At 46.3% G+C, this 6,930-nt stretch overlaps 1 protein-coding gene across 1 annotated transcript in view; it reads left to right on the top strand.

The window, feature by feature from the left end:
• Positions 1–229: 229 nt before the first annotated feature.
• The window catches only part of RAF1 (Raf-1 proto-oncogene, serine/threonine kinase), a 63,911-nt gene continuing 57,210 nt past the window's right edge, over positions 230–6,930 (top strand). The window contains exon 1 of the mRNA XM_033072000.1: positions 230–251. The gene's annotated coding sequence lies outside the window, so the exon portion shown is untranslated. The remainder of the gene's footprint in view (positions 252–6,930) is intronic.

The raw sequence follows: 6,930 nt of genomic DNA, 5'->3' as shown, positions 1-6,930 counted from the left end.
GTTTGCCTTTTTTGAGCCCTGTCACCCATGTGACCCTGCAGGTCCCAGCCTGTGGGTACAGGGATTTGTGCTGGCACAAAGAATGCCTTGGAGCCTGTAGGGAAGCAGAGCCATCCCCAGCTCTGCCTGGGAGCTCCTGGCCCCAGGTACACCTGGCTCAGCACTCTCAGCCCGGTCCCTTTGGATTTTCCTTGGATCCCAAGCCCTGGGATGGTGCCCCTGGGCTGCCTGGGTGTGGGAACACGGTTCTGGTGAGTCCCAAGGGCTTGGCTGGATGGGGGGAATGGGGTTTTCACAGCTTCTGCAGCACTTTTAATTGTCTGGAAGGGTAATAATGGATCTGTGAATCCAGGCTAAAGGGTCAGGATTAAATACTCACCGAAGCTCCTTGCAAAGGTTAAATTAATTAGTCTGCAATCAGATGGAAAAGCCCCAGTTCTATTTCTAAGGGGAGGCTTATGAATTTTTATGAAGGATTTGGTGGAAATGTCCACATTTTCTGAGCAAAAAATCAAAATCTAATAATCTTTGAGACGGCCATTTTCTATTTAAATATGGAGTAGGTACAGGGATTAATGTTTATCAGGTACAAAGTTGTGTTTTGAGCTGTGACTGCCCTTTCCTGGAGCAGCACAGCTCCATTTCAGGCTTCCAGACTGCTTGCCTTTGCCTTGTCTGCAAAAATCCTGTCTAGATTTAATCGAAGCCTCTTTGCAGGAGCCTTTATTTCTGCCTCCTCTTTGGGTGCTTTGAAACAGCAGTGTGAGAGTGAGGTTTAAAAGCAGCTGTGTGTTTGCATAACAATGAATTATCTCCACACAGTCCTGGGGCTCCCAGAGTCCATCTGCAGAGGAGCTCCTTGCCTGTGGGTCAGGAGATCCCAAATGATGGCTGAAATTAATGTGGATAAAGGCCTGGCTTTTCCAAGTGTGCCACAGTTTAATCCTGGGTCTCGTTAGGGTTTTGTGAGCACTGGGAATCACAGGATGAACTGGCCTGGAAAAGAGCTCCAAGATCATCTGGTTCTGCTGCTCCACAGACAGAGCTCAGCCTGGAGCAGCCCTGGTCTCTGCTCAGGGATTGCAAAGCCTGGGCTAAGCAGGGGCTCTTGCAGGCGTGGAGCAATGGGCCCAGACCTTGCTCTGTTGTGCAATTTGGAGATTTGCTTTGGTTCTTCACCTTGAGAGCAGCAGCTCTTTGTGAAGGCAGCTGGAGGTGATCTCCTGCCCACAGTAGGTGGGAGTTTGAAACTGCACAGGGGATTTTAATGGGATCACTGAATATCTGGGCCAGGAGGGACCCACAGGGACCCACAGGATTGCCCAGTCCAACCCCTGGCCCTGCAGAGACACCCCAAATCCCCCACTGTGCATCCCTTGGGCTTGCAGGGATGTGCAGGGTATAATTTGTGTCGCCTTCTCAGTCAGATTCCACACTTGCCTTCGTGCTGCTCCATCTCTTATTCAGCATCTTCCTCTTGGTCAGAGCTCTATTTCACAGAAATCAGCTCTGTTTGTTGTTAAATGAGTTGCCTGATCCAGCTCAGGAGTCTCCACATTCATTTTCCAGCAGCAGGCGCTGGGAACAGCTTCAAGGTGTGCCCAGGGTGCAGTCAGAGCTACCAACATCTTCAGGTTGTTGGATAGAAAAACCCCACTATGAACTGAAAATCTGCAATGTTTACTGACCTCCAGATTAGCCCTGTATTGATGTGTTTTAGGCTCACCTCACCTCTCCAGCAGCATTAGAATCAGCCCTCCAAAGACCTGGGCTAGACTCACTTTTACTGTTTCCTGAAGCCATTAATTAAGGCAGCAGCTAATTTGGTATGGGATCCTTTATTTTTTGCTGTATTTTATGATTGAATGATTGCTGGAGCAAGTTGCATGTGTTGCATCTTGAATATTACTAAAGCTGGAAAGCAGCCAGAACAACCAAGGAGCAAAACTTCCAGGCAGTTTTCCATATCTGCAGTACAACTCAAGTCCGCAGCAAAGTTATCTGAGGAATTCAGGCTGTGAACAGCAAGTGGAAAAGGGAATGACACAGATATGAGGAAAAAAACAAAAAGTGAGGTTTGTTTTTTTTTTTTATTTTGGACAGCTTCCTGCAGTTATATCACTGCATTGCTATTATTCCTCAGCAAAATCAGGGTCTACAGATTGTCCTTCAGCAGCTCCAATCCTGTTATTGTTCTCTGGCAACCTGGGGAAATCCAGGTGAGCTGGGAGAGGTGGATCAGAGGTGATTCCCCACCCTTGCCCATTGATTCCAGAGTGAAGGAGCCAAGGACCAGAATGCTCTGGACATTTCTTACTGCTTTGATTATTTTGTGCCTCATCTTTGGTACAGTTTGTCAAGTATTTCATGTTTTTTTTAAGAACAAGGAGACTGAGCTTACTGTGTTCTGAATGTCAGAACACATTTCAAAAGAAAAAAACCCCAAAACATTGCTCCACAAACAGCAAGACTGAAGCAGTTCCACCCCAGATTTCTGTGGTCTCACCCCTAAAGCCCCTCTGCTGTGGTAAACAAGGATTTCTTAGCTGTGGTTCTCATTTCAGAGGGCAAACCCCTCCCGTGCTGGGGCTGATTCAGCCTCAGGTGCATGGCCCTAACCAGCCTGATGCATAAACAGGAAAATTTGGTGCCTGAGTTCTTTCTTTCTTTCAGCTGAGGAATGAACATGGTTTCTTTTTCTTTCTGCAGTTGCTGACTTCCAAGAAACTTTAGAAAATTAATTCTTCTTGAGGCCTTGACTCATGTGTCAAATATGTATGAAATTTGGAGCACGAGATAGACTGAGCCATTACATAAGTTTCCTCTCCTTAGGAAAGCAACCTAATCAAGCTTGTTCCATAAAAACTCCCCACCCAAATGACTGGAAATGGAAGTTTTTTACAAACACAGACCTGTGCCAAACAATAGCCATCAGACCCCCTTTGCCCAGTGTCCTTTTTCTTGGCAGAGATACCTGCTTGTGTTGGACAATGGAGCACATTTTGTCCTCTGTTTTGAAAGAGGAGTTTACACGTTAAAATCTAATATCAAGTCATATTCCCAATGTAAACCCTTAATAAGCTACCATTAATCAGGCTGGGGGAGAAGAAATAACAAAATGGAAGTGCATGAAGTTTTTTCCCCAAATGTTATATTTGAGGTAATATATTGATATATTTATATTTAATATTTATATATTAATATTTAGAATATTAATGTAATGTTAATATTTATAATATATAAAATTTATTTAGCTATATTTATATATATTAGTTATATTTTTATATATTAGTTATTTTTATATATATTTAGAGCTGTATTTTCCCCTCTGAGCTCCAAGGCCATGCTGCATTTCCCTTCATGACAAGTATCCCACACTTCCTCAGAATCTGAAGGGAACAGGTTGGGATGAGTACTTTGGGCATTGTAAGGTGGATGACTGTGGTTAATGACTGTAGTTAATTGCTGTAGCTGCCTGCCCTGCACACCATCACTCAGCACTCCCTCAGCTCCTGCTCATCTGGGCTCTCTTGCAGTTGATGTGGTCACTGCCTCCTGCATTTCTGAAACCCAAATGTGACATTTTCCCCATTTTTTCATCTGGTTTGCATTGTGCTGCGTGCTCCCTCCTCTGTCTGAGGGAGAATGAGAACATTGCTGTGTTTTTGCTCCAGAGCACAGAGCTGCACCTCATCCTGGGGAAGCCCAGTGGGGTGGTGGTGCCAGGGAAAGCCCCAAAGAGCAGCAGAGCTGCCAGCAAAGCCCAAGGACGGAGCAGCATCCACTCCAAAATTCCCTGCGCCCCTGCACTCACTGATCCTTGCACAGAACCCTGCTGTAGTTACACACTGCTCCCATAACAGATGTGCTTGGGCTTATTTCATTTTCAATCAGAGTACCCTGGAAGTTGAATTAAATCCTTGTTCATTTTGATACTCAGGATGATACTAACTTTTGCAATACCAGCAGATTCAGTTTGACACTCAGGTTTTAAGATTTGCTCGTTTTGATCCCACAGGGTGTCCAGGAGTCCCTGCTTAAAGAACCTCATGTCTGAGGGTCCTCAGCTTGACCCCTCCTCTGAGTATTTCCAGCCAGGAATCATCACTCTTTCTCCTTGCCCCAAATATTTTGTTACCCTGGTAGCAGGAAGTGTATCAGGGAGTGAAAAGAGAAACCTTTTTACTGTGGAGGCTGCAGAGAAAAGAGTCCAGAATTCTGTCACAAGGTTTTATACTATTCGATCTTGCCCCCTTAGCAAGGAGAGGGTATAACAGTTCCATAAAGAATGTGGACTTTTATACAGAACACATCCCTCTGATGCCCAAACACTCTTGGTATGTGAAATGATTGGTTGCTTAATAAAAGGAAAACAAAAAATGCAAAGTTTTGGCAAGCTCTGGCTTTGCATGCCCCAAACACCAGTAGGCACCTGCACAAATATTGTTTGCATACAAATAAATCTGTGTACACAGAGGTGGAGAAGAAAAAAAACCCGAAAAGGTGAACCACTCTGCAGGAGCCAAGCCTCAGCTCTGCAACTCTTACAGTATGTAATTACTGAAATAATTACTGAAGGAACTGTATTAAAGGAAAAAGAGAATAAACATTTTTAATGAATGCTGACAGGTTCACACTTCACTGGCATTTTTAACTCGCTGATGAATTTGAAGCAGAATATTTTTAGCTGCACCTGTAGGTTGTTTTTGCTTTTGTAAAATGTCTCCACACCCCCTCCAACCTCTCCACCCACTGTCTCCAGTGCTGATGGAAGCACCACACACACACACACACACACACACACACACACACACACAGACTGGTTTCTTTTTTCTCATTTTCCCTTCTTAGCACATACATGGGAATAATTTCACTGGTTTCACTTGAATTTATAATCTGTTTGTCCACCAATTCACCAATACCTAAACTAGAATCTGTGGTGAATTTGAACTTTGTAGTTTTGAGCACTGAAAGACAGGAAAGAGTTTTGGGTGCAGAAGCTTGACTGTTGTGGCAGGGAAAGCAGTGCTGCTGTCTGGATAAAGGTTATCCCAGGCTTTGTCATAAATCCTGTCCTTGCTGTGCATCCCAAAAGCCACACTCCAGGTGCTTGGATTGATTATTTTCCTGGTGTCACACGTGGAACAGGCAGAGGCCACAATGAAAGAAGGGGCTTGGTACCAGGATGCCAGGAGGGAGAAGTTTCTCAAAGTGAGGAAAAGGAGAGGAGTTGATATTTTCATGTTTCAGTCCAAGCCCATTTTTTTGGTTGCCACAGACCCACTGTCATTCCATGCTGATCTGCATTTAATCATCCAGCCTCCTCCCCACTTTTCCATGGCATTGACCTTGACCAGCTCTTTATGAACAGCAAATCTTTTCAAACTGAGGCAGTGGAGGCTTCATGAGAATGCCTTTGCCTAAGTGCAAAGTGCCAAAAGCAATAACAACCCTGATTTTGCAAAAGGGGGAACAAAAAGTTTGTCAGGCTGAAGGTGCTGCATTGCTCAGCACCAAGTGCAATTGTGCCTTATTAAATCAAGTCAATACTTGCTCAATGATCAGAATCTCTCCCAGTTTCATCCTTGTGCTGGAGCTTCACGAAGGGCTCACTCTTCTTCCCCCCAGAGCTCACAAACCCTGCAGAAATGGAGGCAGGAATGATCTCCCGCCCGGGGGTATTATTGAAACCTGGCTGTGTGGAAATTCATCTCTCCTTGGTGATGGCAATTCCCAACCTGAAGTCAGCTGTAGCAGATGAGGAATACCTTGGGTGTACCAGGTATTTCATTTACCTCTGGGCAGATAGCAGGAGAAATTACAGGTTAGTGAGCCAGTTCAAAAGGGAAAAATCCCAGGGCAATTAGAGAGCCCTTCACAAGCAGGAGATGAATTCCTGCCAGGCTGCATTCTGGGATGCTGGCACCAGCTCCAGGGCCAGCAGATGACATCCAGAAGAAGTGCAAGGCTTTGATTTTGAAATTATACACATAAATATATACACACACGCACATATATGTATTTTATCTGAGGGAAGATTGTAATCATTGTTTAATCAAAGGTGAAATTTTCAAGGTGCAGAAGGAACTCTGCTCTTCAGATTATATATTAAAGTTGGATATCCATTTCTAAATCTTATTTTCTAGTCTCAAAAGGTGGGTATGTTTTTACTTTTACAGTAATTTCACAACTATATGGCGCACCGGACTATAAGGTGCACCTCCGGGAGTGGGCAAATTCCACAAATTTGTACATTATATAAGGCGCACCGGACTATAAGGCGCACTTTTTTTTTTTGCAGCAAGGATCCACCCCCAGCTCCCCCCGTGTGGTTGCTGACTGAGGCCCCGCATCAACCCAGCAGCCATGGGCCCCCGGGGCTGCCTGTACCCGGCGAGGCTGGGGCATGCCTGCCGCCGCTCGGCGCCACCTCCCTGGGGCTGGGGCTATGCCCGCTGCCGCTCTGTGCCGCCTCCCCGGGGGTGGGCTATGCCCACCGCTGCTTGGCCCTGCCTCCACAGGGCCAGGCTATGCCTGCCGCCGCTCGTTGCCGCCTCCCTGGGGGCAGGCTATGTCTGCCACTGCTCGGTGCCATCTCCATGGGGCCAGGGAATGCCTGCCGGGGTGCCACGGGCCTCCAGGCCTGCCTGTACCTGGAAGCCACGGGCCCCCGGGCCCCCCTGCACCCAGCTGCCGTGGCCCCATGGCCCCGCCTCCACCCGGCAGCCGTGGCCCTGCCAGCTCCCCCTGCGGCTCACGGCTCACACTTCCGGTTTGGCAAATTTCTGAACTTTTGCACCGGACTATAAGGCGCACTTCTGGCTTCAGGCCAAAATTTTAGTCAAAAGGGTACGCCTTATAGTTGTGAAATTACTGTACTTACAGCATATAATATGTTGGTGAGTAAGAAAATACATGGTTGCTGTCCTG

This window comes from Catharus ustulatus, chromosome 13 (genome assembly GCF_009819885.2).
Source record: "Catharus ustulatus isolate bCatUst1 chromosome 13, bCatUst1.pri.v2, whole genome shotgun sequence".
In the NCBI taxonomy this organism is placed as follows: domain Eukaryota; kingdom Metazoa; phylum Chordata; class Aves; order Passeriformes; family Turdidae; genus Catharus; species Catharus ustulatus.
Note: the sequence above shows the minus strand (reverse complement) of the source record. Positions and strands in the feature narration are given on the sequence as shown.